This window comes from Stegodyphus dumicola, chromosome 5 (genome assembly GCF_044657685.1).
Source record: "Stegodyphus dumicola isolate Sdum_Otavi_A_Nest chromosome 5, ASM4465768v1".
NCBI lineage: Eukaryota > Metazoa > Arthropoda > Arachnida > Araneae > Eresidae > Stegodyphus > Stegodyphus dumicola.
In genome coordinates, this window is record NC_140772.1 from 65,849,527 (window position 1) to 65,870,318 (window position 20,792).

Sequence of the window (20,792 nt, forward strand, 5' to 3'; positions counted from 1 at the left end):
TTATGCGAAAGTACCAAGTTTTTGAAAACAAATCGCAGCAGCAGTTAAGTCAGCAGCAGTTAACCCCCACAATGTTAATTGAATTTCTCATATATTTAATAACATCGACTTAACATCAAATTAAACGTACCTAAATTTTTCTTACATAATGCAAAATTTAGGTTTAATCCAAATAAAATTCATAACTTTGTAGGGTTTATATTTATTTTAACTAACATTTATTTTAAGTTTAAACTATCTTTCCTGTCAAGCCTTACTTTCCCCTGGAACTGCCAATACCAGAGTATGTAAATTTTAGAAGAACGCGCAAGGATTCAAATTATCAGCGGAAGGATTCTGATTTAAATAGAAAGGAAATGAGTTCGAGGTGTGATATTCTTACTTCACGAGCGCGGAGGTGGCTAGTTAGAAATTGAAGAACCACGCGTTTCGGCTTGTGTGCTTGCCTCGGCAAATTGTTAATCTTTCAACGTAATATTCAGAGTTTGCTGAATTATCAGCGGTATTTTAGAAAGCGGTGAGGTTAGTTATGTTTAGAGAGCCTCGTAGTTAGTCACTTGTTATTATCTCTTTTCAGTTTCTTATTTTTATTTTACCGCCGGATCGGCGTAGTTTGTGAGCGTCAAGAGCACGCATTTGTAATTTCTAAAGTTGAATAAAAGGGATTTAAACCCTTCTCAAGACTTTGGTCTATTTCCAGTTCTCGGCAGTCACCACTTTGTTGCGTGCAGGTTGGAAGCGCGCAACTTTACAACCTTTTTCGGATTTATATTAAAATTTGCGTTTTTAAATAATTTTTGGAAAACATTTTGTTTTATAATCTGTAAAATATTTAAAGTCATTCTTAAAGTAGATGTCTTTCCAGGCATACCCGCGAAAAATCAGTTTCTTACTTAAACTTTCCGAAGATATAAGTGAATTTATATATTGGCGCATTCTGAAATTTAGCATATTTGTTATCAGCAATAATAACCATAAATTGGTTTACTCACTTTATCATGCAATTAATTACAAGAGTTATTTTGAACCTTATATTCCCAAATAAACTTTCACTGAGGATTATTCAATTCGAATTTTTTATTTTTATTTTTATCAATAATGCCGAATAAATATTTATTATTAACATATGAAAAAAATACTTTATAAACAATATTTGCCAAGAGTTCAGACTTTTTTCCCCCTTTATAAGAGCAAATTTTTGCTTTCGCCACTTTATCATCCGCTCTTTTACTTAACTTTGTTTTATATTCAAAGAAAAATTTATTTGCAGATTTCAAAATTCTATAACATATATTTATTCAATACTTCTGAATACAAAAATACCCCAAAAATATTAGAAATAAAACATACTGTCTTCTACTACCTAAATGTTTAACAGCGGCAAAATTTACTAGAATGTAAGATTTTTATCTTCTTTTCTGTGTGTAACAAAGGCAATAATTAAAAATAATTCTGAAGATGTTTTATGACCAAAGATATTTCGTAGTACTAACTGTACAGTAAAGTTCTTAAAAGAACTGTTTTTCATATTTGAAAAGGTCACTAATATCAATAATCCCCTCCTTTTTTTCAAACGAAAATATATTATTATCTAAACATTGAATTTAGAATAAATACATTTTTAAAAATCATTTTATGATTTGCCCACATATGAATTCTAATCATCAGTAATACAAAACATAATTATTACTGTTACATTTATTTTCACATTATCATTACTTCTCTTGCATTACCTGTTCTAGTAGAATTTATTAATTTTTTTTCTTGTAAAATAATTTAATACATTTTTTGAAAAATCTAAAAACTTTCAGATTTTGCGTTACTGCCCAAAGGGGAGTTTTTTAACGTTTTGTTTCACCTAAATTAATTAAATGCTACATTCTTCGCATTTAAACCAAATAAAACTGAATTCAACAGCAATATCACAAAATATTTAAACACAGCATATCTTTAGAATTTTTGATAGACAGTCTAGCGTGCTGGATAAAGAAATGTCTTTATTTTGGTACAATATTGCCACTGCTCACTTTGAAATCGCTGAGTTTGTTAATCAAAAATTCATTGAAGTTTTGCAAAATATGAAATAGATAATAAAACAATTTCGAAATTCAAAATTCGGGCTTTCAGGTGCCCATGTTCGGGTGGAGGATTACGTAATTCAAAATCTGATGGGTTTAGGTACAGTCCCTATTTCACAATGCGAGAACAATATATGAATGCAGATTCTTCATTATTTAATTTATTTAGATATAGTACAGGGCTCTAATATGTGGTGGCAACAATTTGAAAACTGATTCAAATTTTTAGAGTGATAAGGTAAAATGCAGTTTCGAGACCTTCTGGGCTAACGCTCCTTTGGGCTAAAATGTAGCTCTTCACTGTGGATATACTGCTGATTTTATATCAATCAAAATTTTATCACTTGCACTTCTACTCTTTCCGCCAACTCCAGCAAAAAAATGCAAATTAAGTGAGTTTAAATAACGAATGACAATCTAAGCTCAGAAAGAGAGTTTTGGTAATTCAACCACTGGCTTTGTATCTATCATATTCCTTCCAATAAAATAACGACACTGGTTTTCTTACTTTAAAAATCTGCGTTTAGAAATCAAGCATAACTTAGGTTGGTTAATTATATTTAAATATGGAAAAGCATATGGAGGCTATTTGCCTTTGAAAGTCTTATTACTAAGAGAAATTCACTCATATTCATGTTGCATATGAAAAGAATCATAGATACTATGCAGCCAGCTCCTTCGCATGAGTTGGACTACCGGACAATATACCAGTATTCAACAATCAGGTTCGATGGATTTAGTTTTGGTTTAGTTTATTATGGCAAAACACACTAGGGCTATCTGCCTAAGGGAAAGAACGCCTTCGTGGAGGACATACGTTACACATATGGAAAGCTACGAAAACGCCTATGCAGACAGCCCGTTTGCCGGGATTCAAACCCAGTTCAGAACTACCAGTGTTCAGCGATTTTTACCGTTCAGAACACTGGTGGGACCGTTAAATTAGCAATCAGATTATTAGTTTCTAATTTGCTATTTGATTTGAAAGTATTTAAACTATTATTATAGTCTTAGGCACAAATAGTAGAGTGATTTTAACTCTTTTATCCATGTCATATCGTAGAGTCATTAGAATTATTGGAAACTGGAGAGATGAAAAATTAACAACCGCCTTCACCGGGAATCGAACCACGTACCTCTGGAATAGCGGCCCAGCGTGCTACCGTTTCACCACGAAGGGACGCTAGGGAAGTGGAAGAAATATCTTATATACACCCCTTTTTAAAGGGCGACTAGGGTTTTAGGGGACCTAGTCGCCAAATCTTGGGTGTATAGAATCATCATCCACAACCCTTTTAGTTCGGGCGCCACTTGTAGAGTCATTAGGTTAATTGGAAGCAGAAAAGATGAAAAATATGCAACCGCCTTCGCCGGGAATCGAACCACGGACCTCTGGAATACCGGCCCAGCGTGCTACCGTTACACCACGAAGGCACGCTAGGGAAGTGGGAGAAATACCTTATAAGATTATCTCCTGAACTATTCACCCTGTGAAGGTTAAACATATATTTTGATGAAGTGACATTAGATTTATATTACAAGCCGAGGCGTCAATACAATGCTGTAATTTTTAACGTTTAGCTGAGTAACTGTCTTAAACAGCTGAGAACCAGACGCGATTTTTAATCTCAACATTATTCAGCCGGAATGCACGATAATGTAAGTCCTAGTCCATCCATAACCACTTCGCGAAGCGACTCTCTCCTGAAAATACGTATGTGTACATCCCGGGTGTTCCCCGGATATGTCTACTTGAAATAATTTTCGCTTCCTGAAAACTAAAGTGTTCGGCCAAAAGATAGTTCCTTTTCTGACATGGAAGAGAGAAAAGGAATGAGTCATCCTACTCGAAGAGCAGTCCCAAAAACTGACTTCTACAAGCCTTCTCTTTAGTTGCCTGTAGTATTTGTATTATAAGGTATTTCTCCCGCCTTCATAGCATGCCTTCGTAGTGTAGTGGTCAGCACGCTAGACGCGTATTCCAGAGGTCCATGGTTTGATTCCCGGCGAGGGCGTTGGTCACTTTTTCACTTCTTCCTGTATCAAAAATACCTAATGACTATACAGTATTAAAACATGAAGTTGCATCAATATACATCAATATAACTCAGCAATGTTTCAACTGTTTTAAAACACTTTGTCTGTAGCTTTACCGTACTCTAAATGTAAACTAAAATTTCGACTACTCGAACTTCCGTTAGTCGAAATTTTTGATAGAATAATTGTCGGAACTGAAAATTCGAAAATAAGCGAATATCGAGACAAACTACTCCAAACTGACAGTGAAGTCGATTTTTTAATATTTGTTTCATGAGGGGAGTGTTCCTTCAATTTTGGCTTATTGAAACTTAACTATATTTGGACTGGTTATTTACCTTTTTTGCATAAAAGAGTTAATATTATGAGCGATTTATTTACATCGCACCACGTAGTCTCAAATTAACTATTAAAATATATTCATTTTAAGAACCTGAAAAGTTCAGACTATTATAAATTATGAATCATGTTAAGAATATTATAAGAAGACTTTGACGGTTTTAATGATATCTCATTTTTTAGTAAAATACATGAAATACAAATTGTATATTAACGCTCTTACTAAAAAGTCTTCAAACATCCAATTTTCCTCATATTATTACTGATAATTTAAAAAAAATATGAACTTTAATATGTCTTTTACTGGTCTTGAAAACTGTCAAAATTTTATGATTTAGAGTATTAATATCAGATCACTAAGTGGGACAGAATAAACACTGTTGACCAAAAAGGTTTGAGAGATGCTTTATTACTCTGTCATTTGGTAAGCATGTTTTAGCTCTACTATTTTTTCTCCGAGTTTTTATTCGAGCTTAATTTCCAGTTAAAATGTCTAGAAAATGATAAGTTGTCTCCCTGAAATAAAGAACTAAAGTTTCAAAAGAATTTGATGTTAAGTACAAAATTTATGCAAATAAAATTGTCAAAAAATTAAACATTTGTGTGTCAACACTAAAAACCAATATTTCTGAAAGAAGGATATTAGAAGAAAGAACACTGTTTGCGGAAAATCACTTCGAAGGAGTGTTCAGTGAGAAATATCTAGAGGTTTAAACCAAATTTTTCTGAGGTTGTTCACTTAGTAAAGTGCGTTGAACGTTTCAGTGAATGGCTTTGTATCAGTGAAAAAGACAGAAAAAAAAAAAAAAAAAAAAAAAAAAACACCGTGAAAACATCAGAAATTGAGAATCCAAAGATGTCTCAACCTAATTTGTTGAAAACTGAAGAATCTATCCAAAGACGTCTATGTACCGGGTGGTCATAATTAAACTGACAGTGCTCACAGTGTTCTGTAGCGAGATCTATTTGCGAGAATGACGCCACATTTTGTAGGAAGATTAAACAAGACGGGGGACGAAGGATTCCGCGAAAAAACAAATTAGTTCCAAAAGTCACCGCTAGGGGAATATTTGGCGCTGTGTAATTGGAAATAGAGTGTTAACAAATGCAAATCAATACGAAAATTACCTTTTATTTTGCATTCAAATGAGATTCAATGTGGCTGCCGTTGTTGTGGACCACATATTGCATTCTGTGCACAGTATGCACAAGAGCAGAAGCAGAAAGTAACATCTCTGCAGGAATCTCCCGTACAGTCCGTGATATGTTATCCTTCAACGTAGCCAGGTCTTGGACCACTCCTTGATAGACCTTGGACTTAAGATAACCCTATAGCCAGAAGTCGCATAGGGTAAGATCAGGCGACCGAGGTGGCTATGCAGTTGGAAAGTAGCGGCTAATGACTCTTTCTGTTGTGAATTTCTGTCGTAGCATCTGTTGAAACCGTACAGAAACGTGTGGAGGGGCTCCATCTTGCATGAAAATGATTTCTCCCAGGCATTGTCTTTGCTGAAGTGCCGGATTGACAAAGCTGTTCAACATGTGGCGATATTTCTCTCCGGTAACAGAACAGGTTTCCGGTCCTGTCGGGGTAATGTTCTCATAGAAGAATGGACCTACGATAAATTCCGCTGTGAACCCACACCAAACAGTTACCTTTGGTGAATGTAAGGGAATTGCTGTGACTGCATGTGGTGATTTGTCATCCCAAATGCGGCAGTTCTGGGTATTCATAGTTCCATTCAGGTAAAAGTGGGCCTTGTCTCCCCATAAGATTTTCCACGGCCAAGCATCATCCATCTCCATTCTGGCAAGAAAAGTGAAACCAAAAGTCAATCGCTTATCATGGTCAGGGTACATTAATTCCTGTACACGGCTTATCTTGTACGGATAGAAGTTGATAATCTTTCGTAAGATTTTCCATACCGTACTGTAAGGCATATCCATATTCCGAGCTACTGCACGAGCACTAGAGGTGGCAGCAATATTGTCTGGTCCTCTGTCGACAATCGCCGTGGCAACTGCTTCGATTGTATCCTGTGGTACAGGTTTTCGTCCTCTGCCTGACTGAACCTTCAGAGAACCTGTTTTCTCAAAGGTCGCAACCATTGCTTTTAGCCCATTAACTGACACAGGACCGTTAATTTTACACATTTTTTTGTGCGTTCTAAAAGCACGAAGAATGCCTGACGCGTTGCACTGTTTGAGGTAAAAGAATTTGACCAGTAACGCACGCTCGACTAAAGAAGGAGACATTGCACATAAACTTTTAATCCGATTGATTTGAAACGTAACACATTGCCTTTTAAAACCCAAGCAGCTGGCACTGTGTGAATGGATGTAACGTGAAATTTTAATAAAGAACTTCTTCTTCTCCTCAGCGTACGTGATACTGCAGATCACGAGACTTTATCGGTGTTTATGTAGATTTTACGCTTTTTTAAAAGTGTTGCCATATTGCACTTGAACTAAATCAGAAAATATGCATAATAAAAGGTAATTTTATTCGTATTAATTTGCATTTGTTAACACTCTATTTTCTATTACACAGCGCCAAATATTCCCCTAGCGGTGACTTTTGGAACTAATTTGTTTTTTCGCGGAATCCTTCGTCTTCCGTCTTGTTTAATCTTCCTACAAAATCTGGCGTCATTCTCGCAAATAGATCGCGCTACAGAACACTGTGAGCACTGTCAGTTTAATTATGGCCACCCGGTATATCAGCTAAAAATGTTTTCAGTCGCTGATCAACCTAGGCTTTCTTTCATCTCTTGCCTTCAAAATGCCTAGCCTCTAAAGCTGTTCGGTATTATGAAAAAAATCGCTTGACTGTTTTACTCTCAACAGATACTGATGAAACGGAAGGCGGCAGTAGAGGAAAGGAGAGTTCTGAGCCAGGGAGCTAAGGGAGCGGGAGTTGAGGGAGCTCCCGAGAAGGAAGGCTCAGCCGTGGAAGGGAGGCTTATCTGAAAATGGAGACAGGGAGCCTTATCAGGAGGTGGATGGGAGATAAGAGTAGTTGCTACGTCACAGAAAAACGACGTGTGCTTAGGTTTTATTAATTTGGTGATTTAGGCATTGAGTAGTTATATGATAATGTGTACTTATTTATATTAAGTTCTTAAAAACGTATATCAAGTAGGTGTTTTAAGTGACTGATATAGTTCATTTCTTTAAACAGATATAAAATGAAATGTTTCCTTCACAGTATAACCTCTTCCGAAGATAATTATTTTCTTACTTGTATTTATCCTATGACTGAATATCTGCAAAACTGCTACATGTCATCACAATTTAATAAGAGATTATATTTTATTGATTTATCGGAGGTGATTTCCCTTCGTTAATAAACTTTTAGCCTTTGTGTTTTTTCTTTGTATTCCAACTGTTTTACTACGTATATGATGATAATCTCCTAGTTTACCCTGAATGAGGATTATTTTCGAATTTAATGATTGAGTGATCGTATACACTCAGAATTTTACCTTATTTCTTAAATCTTCTGTTCATAATATCACATATACTTTCCGTAATCTTCATTATATTACTCATTTTTATTCTTAAATTCATTTTACCCAGAGATTTTTCAGACTTGTTAGACAATACTTTTAACTTATTTGTTATATTTTACGAGTGTAATTACTAAGCACGCGTTTTTATGTGTTATATTATTTAATGTTAGATGTAATTTTTAACTTTTTTCGTTCTTTCCAACGTTAGCGATCTTCAACATATTCTGTATTTTAACTTATTTCATACATTTTCTAATCATATAGATGACTTGTATTTAATTTTAGATGTAACATTTATAGCTAGTTTTGTACATTTTAACCTTCACACTGTTTCATATACTCTAATTTTTAACCAGTTTATATTTTCACACTATATACATGACTTTTGCTTGATTTCTCTCATTCATTTTAACCTTCAAAATTTCCAATATAGTCCTAATTTTAACATAATTCCTACATTTTCACATCATATACTTGACTTTTATTTAATTTTAGGTGTAAATTTTAATTTCTTTTCTATTTTTAACGTTTTTAGTTTCCAGCATACTCTGAGTTTTAACTAATTTGCTATATTTTCACACTACGTACATGACTTTTACTTGATTTCTCTTATACATTTTAACCTTCATAATTTCCAATATAGGAAAGTGACAGCCTGTTAAACTTACCACTACCAGGATATGTACATATACTTGTTTAACAATGCCTCACTCCCCTAATCGCTTGTTTACCGATTTAAGATAATGAAACTACCCCTTCTTATTTTAGATGATTCATTTTCTTAAGGTTGGATGTATTGGCCATTGTCTTGGAAAACGTAATGCTACATTTCTAACAACGTGAAATGTGCTTAATATTAACATGAAATATGCATAGAATTATATAAAATGTGATTAATGTTTTTAACGGTTTAATGTATTCTTTAATTAAGTCCTTGAGTATTGTAATCTATGTTCTGTATGTAATATAGATTATCCAGCTTTTCTTATAATTTGCACTGTGTAACTGTAGTATTATGTGAAATTTATGGATGCTGAGCTTCGAACATGGAACTTACAATAGTTTTGTGAATTAAAAAATAATAAGTAATATGGGAATAAAATGTTAGTAATTCGTTGTAATAGTTTGCGTATGAAAAATATAAACTTCTATTTTCGGAAAAAATACGAGAAATGTATCAAATCATGTAATAAATCTGGTTGGTCTTCAAGTTCGACTGAAGTGATATAACTTCGGATATAACTTTCCATAAGAATATCTAAAATTTCCAATGGGGATTCATATTTCGGAAAATAGTTTTCTATTTTTGATACAGTTTCATTGCACTAGGTCTTCTAGCTCTTATGAAATATCATTGTCATTCACAAATTTTCATGAAAGATGAAAAATATTTGATTTTTTCCTTGAAAGGTTTAGCGTCATTCAGTAAGCACCTGCAATTAAACTCGTATGGCACTCTCTAATTAATGTGAAATGATATATATTCTTTGAAAAGGATTGGGCTATGTTCTTAGAATCTACGAAATAGGTAAATGTTTGGTATGAAACGATAAAAATCTTGCATGAAGTTTGGTATATGTTCACTCTCATTATTGAAGATCTCTTCCTAAATTCTAAAATAGTGATGTTTTTACTCCTATTATTTTCAAAATTTGGTACTTCATGAATTGAATAACTGTATAGATGTACTAAACTTTATCGAAAATTCAAATATTTTATTAATTGTCTGGTTTTATTTAAATGGTTTAGAGGTAAATGAGCGGTATGTTAAGTAGTTTCTTTCAGAAATATATTCGTGTTTGAAAACTCTGTAGAGAATTTGCCTTACTGAAATTGTTCTAAATTTTTAAAAATATATGGGTGATATGATGCTATGTTATCATCTAGAGTGTATTTTCTCTTTGCAAATAGTGTATAGAGTTACAATAGGAATTGAATCTTCTTTATATAGCAGAATTTATTAGTATCTCTAGAAGAGGAATTAGAAAAAAAATTTCCTGTTTTTGTAAAACATAATGAAGTATCTGGTTGTCATTATGGTGGAAAGTGTTATTCAAAAGTTTCAGAGTGGTAAAATATGATTCTGAAATGGCTTTTCTGAAAATAATCAGTGTATTTCTCAATATTATAAATTAAAATATTCAAAACTAGAAGTCTTTTTACACACTGTGAGTATGAAAGTAATTGAAAAATCTGTTGCAGTCGTATAAAATTTAACTCGAAGGTGAAAATTGTTGCTTGCAGGATTAAACAATATCAAAATTTGGTTTGAAACTAAATCACTGAGTGCTACATACAGACGTGATCACGATTTTTCAAGGTCTTTTAGTAGAAGATATCCTGTTTTTTAAGTAAAATTATTTTCCTTTTCCTATGAAAGTAAGTCTAAAGCTAAATCTTTGGAAAAGTGAGATATCTGGGTTTTCATCTGTTAGGAGAAATGCACATGCTACATAAAAATAAAATAGGGGTATCACTGAATTTTCTTATTACTACAAAAGGGTAGATTTAGAAAATAAAAGAGCATTTCTAAAAAGTTGGTTCATTACCTTACTCTTACTTCTTAAAAGTTGATAAGTTATAAGAAAATTCTTTTTAACCGTATACTGCTTATAAGAAATGATTTGTTACTCAGGTTTTATATTAATGCATTACACGATTTTACATTTCGTTTAAGTATTGGTAAGGTTTTCGTTAAGTATTGGTAAGGTTTTTCGTTTAAGTATTGGTAAGGTTACGAGTGGAATTTTCTTAGTGCGTACGTGAATATTTAATTGCATTTTCCTTAACAACGCTTGGGAGTAATTTAATAATGTATCGCATAAATATTCTTTTCTTTTAAAAATCCTAGTTGAAAGTTAATTAAAATTATTTAGATTAATATTAAATGTATGTAATGAACTAATTGTACTACAGAAAGGTTCATGACTTTTCTGTGTATACTGACGAGGGTATATAAAATGAACTTCAGGTTTTACCCACTGATAGTAAATCTGGAACCAATAAAAATGTATTAAGACTCATTTTTAGGTAAATACATTGCTTTCTATCGCACATTTTCTAAACATTTGTTGGGAATTCTGGGTAAATAACTTAAATTCAGTAAAGATTATATCTTGATTTGGGTAAAACCTTAAATATTCTACAGTGAAAAATGTTTATTTCATATTTAGTTCTTAATATTAAGAAAATAGTTCTAAGATAGTTATTGTGTACTGTGGGAATACTGCAGGAAAAGGTGAATGATTTAGATGGTCTTTGGAGTTTTCGCTCAGAAAAAGGTAATATTTAGCAAATTACAGTTCTAAAAAATGTATAGAAATTTTCTATAATGCAAACATATATCTACAATTATAAGAAAACGTAACACTTATTTGAGTGTAATTTTGTATTGAAAAGGGGATATTCCTCATTAAATGTGTATTAGTAAGGAATATTTAACTGATATGATGAGTATTGTACGAAGAAATTTCTGTATTTGTGATGAAGAAGGTTAAAATATTCGAAATTATAGTGGAGATTTGGGTAAAATATCTCTTACTCTTTCTCTCTGTGGTTCCTTCTGTAAATATAGGTATATTGGTAGTGATATATGTTGTGTAAAGTACCTCACAAGATTTCGTTCATAAGAAAATAAATTGGTAAATAAATTAATGCAAACTGACATTTGCGAAAAGAATATTTTAGTCTAAGAAATAGAGTATGTACGAAATTGTCTAGTGAATTAAATTGGAACTGGACTAAGTTAAGAAAATGTGTTAACATTATGAGTTAGAAATTAATGCATATCAATAAAACAAACTTTCAAGAGATGAAATGGTAACCAATGGGTAAAATCAATGGTCATTCATCTCTTATTCAATACTGTAAATGTTTATCTTAGAAATTTCTTTTATACATGTAACGTCAAAGTTCGTCCATTTCACATGAAATTCGTTCATGAAGGTAGAAATATCCGTACTTAGTGTAGGGAAAGGTAATAAAGTGAAAATTTACATAGCCGAGACATTTAAAGTGATGTAGAATGCATTCAATTAGTACAAATTACTGAATTAAAAGGTACTGAGCGTTCAAAATAATAAGAAAGAATTTTGTATGAGTACATGAAAGAATGAATATAGGTCTAAAATTATGGATGAAAGTTGAGATTTCATTCTAAAAATTCGGAATCCATCAAACTAGCTTAATGAGAATCAAGATTCAAAACTGAACATTGGTAACACTGAAGAGCTTAAAATCATATATTCAGATATAGAGAGTATTAAGAATTAAAAGGAAATACCAGAATACGTAGGAAATGTTAAAGTTTGAAAATGCGAATGAAGTTAACAATGAAATAAAATAGTAGGATAAGTAATGGTAAACGTACTACAGAATGATAAATTGTAGAATTGCTGAATTAAAATAGTACTATAAACTATGGACTAAGTAAGGGCTATTCAACGAATTGGATATGAAGAACAGTTAAAGGTTGTAAAATTAAATGCTTAATTGAAATCTATCTCTATGTTTAAGAAATTTAAGCGTGTTAATTTAGCTGAAATAGTAAAATCACAAGAGCAATTACAATCAAAAATTATAAAACAGTTAAACTTTAGAGTATGTTGGAAACTAGAAAGAAACCCATTGTCAGAAAAGTATAAAAATGACATCTAAAATTAACTAAATTTCATGCGCATGGTAGGAAAATGTAATAAACAAGTTCAAAATTAGAGTACTTTAAAAATTACGAAGGTATAAAGTGTACAAAACAAGTTAAAAATAATATCTAAAATGAAATAAAGCTCATATACATGGTAAGAAAATAGAGGAATTAAGCTAAATTCAAGAGCCTGTTTGAAATTAGGAAGGTTGAAACGTATGAAAGTCGTTACAAATTAAATGAAAGTCATGTGAAAATATAACAAATTAGTTAAAATTCAGAGTATGTTGAAAACTAAAAACGTTAAAATATAGACAAGGAGTTAAAATTTACACCTAAAATTAAATAAGTCAGGTATATGATGTGAAAATATAGCAATTATGTTAAAATTAGGACTATATTGGAAATTATGAAGGTTAAAATGTATAAGAGAAATCAAGTAAAAGTCATGTACGTAGTGTGAAAATATAGCAAATTAGTTAAAACTCAGAGTATGCTGGAAACTAAAAACGTTAAAAATAGAAAAGAAATTAAAATTTACACCTAAAATTAAATAAAAGTCAAGTATATGATGTGAAAATGTAGGAATTATGTTAAAATTAGGACTATATTGGAAATTTTGAAGGTTAAAATGAATGAGAGAAATCAAGCAAAAGTCATGTATATAGTGTGAAAATATAAACTGGTTAAAAATTAGAGTATATGAAACAGTGTGAAGGTTAAAATGTACAAAACTAGCTATAAATGTTACATCTAAAATTAAATACAAGTCATCTATATGATTAGAAAATGTATGAAATAAGTTAAAATACAGAATATGTTGAAGATCGCTAACGTTGGAAAGAACGAAAAAAGTTAAAAATTACATCTAACATTAAATAATATAACACATAAAAACGCGTGCTTAGTAATTACACTCGTAAAATATAACAAATAAGTTAAAAGTATTGTCTAACAAGTCTGAAAAATCTCTGGGTAAAATGAATTTAAGAATAAAAATGAGTAATATAATGAAGATTACGGAAAGTATATGTGATATTATGAACAGAAGATTTAAGAAATAAGGTAAAATTCTGAGTGTATACGATCACTCAATCATTAAATTCGAAAATAATCCTCATTCAGGGTAAACTAGGAGATTATCATCATATACGTAGTAAAACAGTTGGAATACAAAGAAAAAACACAAAGGCTAAAAGTTTATTAACGAAGGGAAATCACCTCCGATAAATCAATAAAATATAATCTCTTATTAAATTGTGATGACATGTAGCAGTTTTGCAGATATTCAGTCATAGGATAAATACAAGTAAGAAAATAATTATCTTCGGAAGAGATTATACTGTGAAGGAAACATTTCATTTTATATCTGTTTAAGGAAATGAACTATATCAGTCACTCAAAACACCTACTTGATATACGTTTTTAAGAACTCAATATAAATAAGTATACATTATCATATAACTACTCAATGCCTAAAACACCAAATTAATAAAACCTAAGCACACATCGTTTTTCTGTGACGTAGCAACTACCCTTATCTCCCATCCACCTCCTGATAAGGCTCCCTGTCTCCATTTTCATATAAGCCTCCCTTCCACGGCTGAGCCTTCCTTCTCGGGAGCTCCCTCAATTCCCGCTCCCTTAGCTCCCTGGCTCAGAACTCTCCTTTTTCTCTACTGGCGGCATCTCTATTCATAAGAATGTTACAGAAAACAAGCTGTTTCAAATTTGAGTATGGTATACAACGAATAAGAAAGGGAGGATGATTGCGGACATACCTGCAGAATGCTTCAAGAAAATCAATAAAGCATTAAGGTTTCCTTGAAGCAATAAGCCATTAAGAAGAATTCAATGCATTAAGAAGATAATATATTTATTTTCTATAAAATTTAGTCTTTTTATGTTATGCTGTTCGATTCTTGCGATTTAAAAAATGAAACATCTGAATTTATTTGAAAATGTGGATAGTATCTCAACAAATTAAATATAGTAGGAGATTACTAAAGCAAAGGCACAATAATGCTAATGTGGAAAATCAGTTGCATGCATATCATTCTAAATTAAATTGCATATTATACATTATTTACATAGCTTTTCTGAAAGGACCGTTGAAAGACGCATTAACCATGCTTTATGGTTCTTTTAATGTAGAATGCAGGTTTCAAAAGTATCGAGACGATTATTGAGTGACAAAGCATTATTTAGAAAGAAATGCTATTCAAATAAATAAAATCAAACTTAAAAAAAGAACATTTATATGAACAAACATGCTTAAAGCACACAATGCGAATGAATAAATATTAAAAATAATTATTTGAAGATCTACAATTCTACCGAACAACTCAAATAATTAAAATAAAATTCTTTAAAATGATAAAAAAATATAAAAATAATTGCTATTAAAATATATGATATAAAATAAAAATATTTCCAAAACAAAATAGAAACTAGACATTTTTTTCGCACGTTCAGAATGAAAGAAAAAAGTTAGCATAATCTGAGAAGTTCGCCGAGTGAATTACTCTTAGCGGGAAGTGAAAAAAGTGAGCCAATTATATTCATGAATAACTCAATAGATTTCTCAGAAAATTTGATAAAATTCAACTTTTAGGCATAATTTAAGTCCTAGAATCGGAATATGGAAAATGAATTGGCAATACCATTTCAGGAAAAGTCCGATTTTGTGTCAAAATTCGCAAGTTAAAACGACGCAATATACACCTAATATTCTAAGTTGCGAAAATAATATATGTATATCCAAGTTTCGATACATGAAAAACGCAAGTTGACTTTCGTCAATCGACCGAGTAGAATGATAGATGTAGAACTGCGCCCTTTTCTTTTTTTCGGGGGGGGGCGTAGGGAGGAGGGAGTCTGTGTACCTCCTTTTCTGTAGCTACTAAGAAACACCTGAAAAGAATTTCTGCTATTTATTCTGGCAGTTCTTGACAAATAGACTCTCGTTGAAGTTGCAAAACTTACTGATGCTTTGCTGCCACTATATACAGCTGAAAATATTACGAATGTTTAAAAATGCCAGTTGGTTAGGAACTCTTGATAAACTTCGTGAGACAGACAGACAGACAGACAGACAAAGTAGACAGATGTCTTTTGTTGCACCCGCTAAGTCTTTCTGCACCGATGGGCGAAAAATCAAGCATAGGTGCGAAAGAAAGGTATATAGAAAGGGGGGCAATTTCGTATTTCAGAGGAGAGTAAAAAGGAACTTGTTATATTTTATACAAGTTCGAAAGGCCAGGAAGAAAAGATGGGACAAAATAAAGTAAAAAAAATAAATGGCCCTAAAGTAATGGAGAGGGAAAAAAAATTTTTTTTATTATTTATAATTAAAAAAAAGGGCTTGTAGAGAGAAAAGGAAAGGAAGTAAGAGAATTTTGTTTAAAAAAAACACGATTGTGTTTATGAGTGTAGTCAAAGTTGTTATCATTTACATTAAATAGAGTCTTACAGGTGTGTGTAATGAGTGTATTTTGTAAAGCTGAACAGATGTAAAGATGGGGAAAAATTAATAATAAAATAATAAATATTGGGGGTCCAGTCACATAACAGTATAAGTCTAGTTTAGAAGCTAACTTTTGCTATAACAGGGAAACTAAAATTTAAAAATTTTTAAATTTAAACTTTTATTTTTTAACATGGGAATCAATATTAGCCTCTACCTTGAGACACAGTAATAGAAGACACATAAGATCAAGATATATATAATATCATGCAAAGTTATACATTAACTAAGTAACATCATCTATTGCGGTTTACAATATATTTATATACTCAGAAAACACCATCAGATAAAATCATAAATCCAAAACAAGGCGAGAACATATCAGCAAAAATAAATAAGTAAATAAATTACAAGAGTTTTTTTTTATTTTAATATTAATTAATTTTTTTAAATAAGCATTTTATTTATTTATTAAGTTAATGGTCATAATTTTTATATGTGTGCTATTTTATCAATTTGAGGCACACTGTATTAATATATGCTTTTAATTTAAATAGATAGGAAATATAGATTAAAGTAGCAAAAAATACAACTCTATAAATTCATTGAGGCCCGAGATCGTGTTTTTTCCCTCTCGAGAAATTCCTCAAAGGGGCCCCAATGGGTAGCGTTAACAGACTATACAACTGATAAGGGCTACTGATAAGGATAGCGTCCTTACGAGATGGTAACCAAAAAAGAACCACATGATTTAAAGCAATTACTAAGTATTTAATGCCAGAGCATAATAAAATGAGCATAATAATAATGATCATAATAAATAAATGAATTTAAAGGTACTTTAGTGACAGATATTTGATTTAGCTTAGAGAAAAGAAGTTCTACTTATCTGAACGCTCCGTCTTGGTGCTGCAAAAGATTGCAAGGAAGACAAGACCCCCAGGTACAGGAAAACTCCCGGCATTGAGAACGAGACAATGCAGAGGATATTCGCGAATATTTTCTTAAATAAATGAAGATTTTCCGGAAAACACCTTTGAAAATTCAAGAGCTCTTCCAAGATCCTGCCTCCATCGTACGGATTCACAGCGCCCTCCTCTGACAACTGACCACTTCGTGAGACATGCTGTTCCTGAGAAACTCCCCTCTGAGGGTCCATATCGAAGCAGTGGTGGGGCGGCAACTTTTCCCGGACAAAGAGCGGCTAACACTAACGAACTCACCATGAAACTGCGGGTTCCATCCAATATGGAAGGTATGAGCATGGTGGGGTATTTAAGCACCCACACCCAACAAAGTAGTACTCGGTTGCGAGTATTTTCTCCTGGCTGGCGATGCTCTTATCGTAAAAGGGTCGTCTTGTTGGGGTAGGTTGACATGAGTTTTACAGTCAGTTATAGGGCTGATGATGCCTTGGGACGGAACATTTCCAAGCTTCTGTTATTATGTGCATTTTGGGTAAGTTTAATTTCAGGTCGAAATACGATTGTACCAAGCATGAAATCATTAATACCAACCTACTACCCCCATTTTCACGCATATAAATTGTACTTTTTTCCGAAGACAGCAGACAAAATTAGGAGTGCAGCTTATACAAGTGAATAATTAGAAAAAAGTACATACAAAGATGTGGTAACATAGCAGTGCGTAATTAACCACTTCACCGTTTCCCCAGAGACAGACTCGTCGCTTTAAAAGGTATCCTCAGGCGTCAGCAACAAGATATACTCGTCGGGGTTAAATGTTGTCTGAATCGTTATACCCCTCCAGACAGATTGGTTCTTTCACGTTTCCCGACCCCCAAAATGCGACGAAAATAAAAAGGTAATATTTATGGCATAACTGATCACGCTCTGTCTGGAGGGGATTATCAGTGTAATATACACTTAAAAAAACGGGGAATAGGAATGCACTTCCACCCCTTTTCAGCTAGAACTAGAGTGGGAACTACTATCCCCTTTGAAAGGGAGCCTTTAGCAGATCGTCTTCGTTAATAAGATGAGATAACAAGGAAAACACAAAAGAATTTCTTCTCCTGGGTAGAGTGACGTTCTTGAGTTCTTCCATATCCTTCAATGTGATAAGTGTTTCAAATTGATTTGTGCGAACAGTTTCATAAAGAGGCTCATACGCAGTAAGAATCAAGCCTGCAGATAGTGAGAAGCAACGATGTACAGTTAACTGTTCTCGAAAATGGAAGGAAACTGACACCGTACATTGTGTTAAAGCGGAAGATTGTACCAAAAGACATACCGCCAACTATTGTTGTGCGTGCTTAGGAAAAGGCTGGACGCAAGATAATGTTGTATTGGGTTGGATAAAATCAGTTTGGAAGATCCGATGGTTGCTGAAGCGAAGAACTTGTTAGTTTGGTCCGACGTCTCACAACTTCTCGAGTGATAGGGAAACTAATGAGTTAAAAAGTGATGTATCTATGGTTCTAAGAGGCCTAACTTTTATGCTACAACACCTTGATGTTATTGTTGATCGCTCTTTTTAAAAGTTTAATCCGTAGACTTTATAATAATTGGATCAGTACAGAAAATTATGGTTTTACACCAAAAGGAGGAATCTTAGTGTGCAGTGTGTGTGTGTTAATGGATTCTGGCAGCCTGGTGTTGTGTCAAGCATGAAACTATCGTTACAGGATTTCTGAAGTGTGGAATATACATTCATGTGCAGATGATATGCTGTAGGATACCGCTGATAGTGATACAGGTGGTGAAGACATCTACTCTGGTGCCAATAGTGTCAGTGAATAAGAAGTACTAAACACAAAAGAGTGTTTCTTTTGACCGATAACAGAAACATTTTCTGAATATGTGGTAAATACTGTTTCCCTTTTAATTGCTTTCACATCTCCAAAACGAAAACAGTTGATAAAAGCACCATCAAGGCAGCCCATCCAAATCACACAACATCAGCTGGTTCCTTATAACTGACATTTATTATATCGTTTTACATACATATTTACATTTGCCCTACTATAAGGTGGACCAACCTTTACAAATATTATACTGTATAATGAATCGATACGAGGCTCTCTTCTTGTAACTACATTACATAAAGTTCGCATGCCAAAACTCTTTTTTACATTCATATCACTTCGGCCCACCAGCGGCCGAGCGGTAAAGTTGCTGAACACTGGTAGTTCGGTCCGAGGTTCGAATCCCGCGAACGGACTGGCTGCGTGGGTGTTTCGTGGTTTTCTCCATGTGTAACGTGTATACGAGCCAGTTTCCCTTAGAAAGCCCTCCACGAAGGCATTCCTCCTCTTAGGCAGATAGCCCTATTGTGCTTTGCCGTAATTAAATACACCAACACCATCATATCACTTCGAAGCAGCGCCATCTATTTTTCTTTTCAACACTCCTCCCTGTGAACTCCCCTGAGCTCACATGAACTATATGCATGATAGATAAACATTACTAAATAAACCATAACATTTTAAACACTATTTAGCGACAACAAAATGCATATAACAATTGTATAATGTTTAAACATATTTAAGCGACGTATAACGTTAATTAACTAAATATGAAACATAAATTAATCACACCAAAATCAAAGTTAACAATAATCATACAACCTAAAAGTGATGTTTAACAACAACCAGGATAGTTAATATTATCTTACCTATTGGCCGCAGATTCCTAGGAAAGTGGTCGTCATGTGTAGGGTCAACATCATCAACTTTAAAGTGACCATATAGTACTTTAGTAGCTGGTTATGGGCCTTAAAGAAAGAAAGCTGTACCTCCTCCAATGGTCCCAAAAATGACCTAACAAGGTTTCTTGATGTTTATTCCTTTTGATTAAGGAATTTCTAGACCCAATCAGGTCTTCTGTGGATATTTTTGATACTGGAAGAGAAAGTAAATGTTTACTCATTAAAGAGTAGGAGCGTATAGTGAGGGCTAGTGTTCTATCATCAGATTCAGAGTTATCACATTATGTAAGCTGAAACTTAAATATAAATGTCAAAAAAATCCTTTCGAACTTACATTTAAAATTTATTAAAACCGAATTTGTTCATGCTCCTGACTAGAATATTGCCAGAATAGTTTCCTAAGCTGACTCTTACTAACAAGTAGATGCAAAAAAATATGGCGGAGGTTGACTGGAAGATATTGTAATCAGTATTGGACATGTTTCTGTGATAACAGGAAAGCAGCGTTATTCGTATTACTACGCTGGAAAGCACTTTATTTCAAAGCATCTTCCAGTATATACAAAACTAATGATCATAAAAAAGAGCTGTGCTTGAAAAGATTGATCTCATATATAAGTAAATATCTCGCAGTTCAAGAACCTGGTATATTAAATGCATAAGGAAGAAATGTATTCTGCTTAAACTTATTGTAATTGATAAACTCTGTTTTTTCTCGTCTGAAGCAATTTTTTATCCTTATAAATAAAAATAATTATTGTCCTATCTTTCAGTTTCAATCTGTTTAATGTGGAACCACTAGGGATTCCAGATTTTATGGTATCGCAACTAATTTTCTAATCACATTTGACAGACGGACTTCGTGTTTATCGCAAATATTTATGCAGAGAATGGGACTATTTGCCGTGGCCGTTTCGCCTTCGAGACGTTTTTTCGTCAATATGTACTTTTCCTTAAAGTAACTGCATTATATCCTGACGTATTATATTGATTTAATTTAATAATTCTGTTTACCTATTGTATATTTAAGAGATATTTTTCTTAATTTC

General features: G+C 32.9%; 1 protein-coding gene across 1 annotated transcript in view; it reads right to left on the bottom strand.

Moving 5' to 3' along the window:
- LOC118203094 (uncharacterized) overlaps positions 1–19,841 on the bottom strand; it is a 167,693-nt gene extending 147,852 nt beyond the window's left edge. Inside the window, exon 1 of the mRNA XM_085816732.1 lies at positions 19,711–19,841. The gene's annotated coding sequence lies outside the window, so the exon portion shown is untranslated. The remainder of the gene's footprint in view (positions 1–19,710) is intronic.
- Between the last annotated feature and the right edge of the window lie 951 nt (positions 19,842–20,792).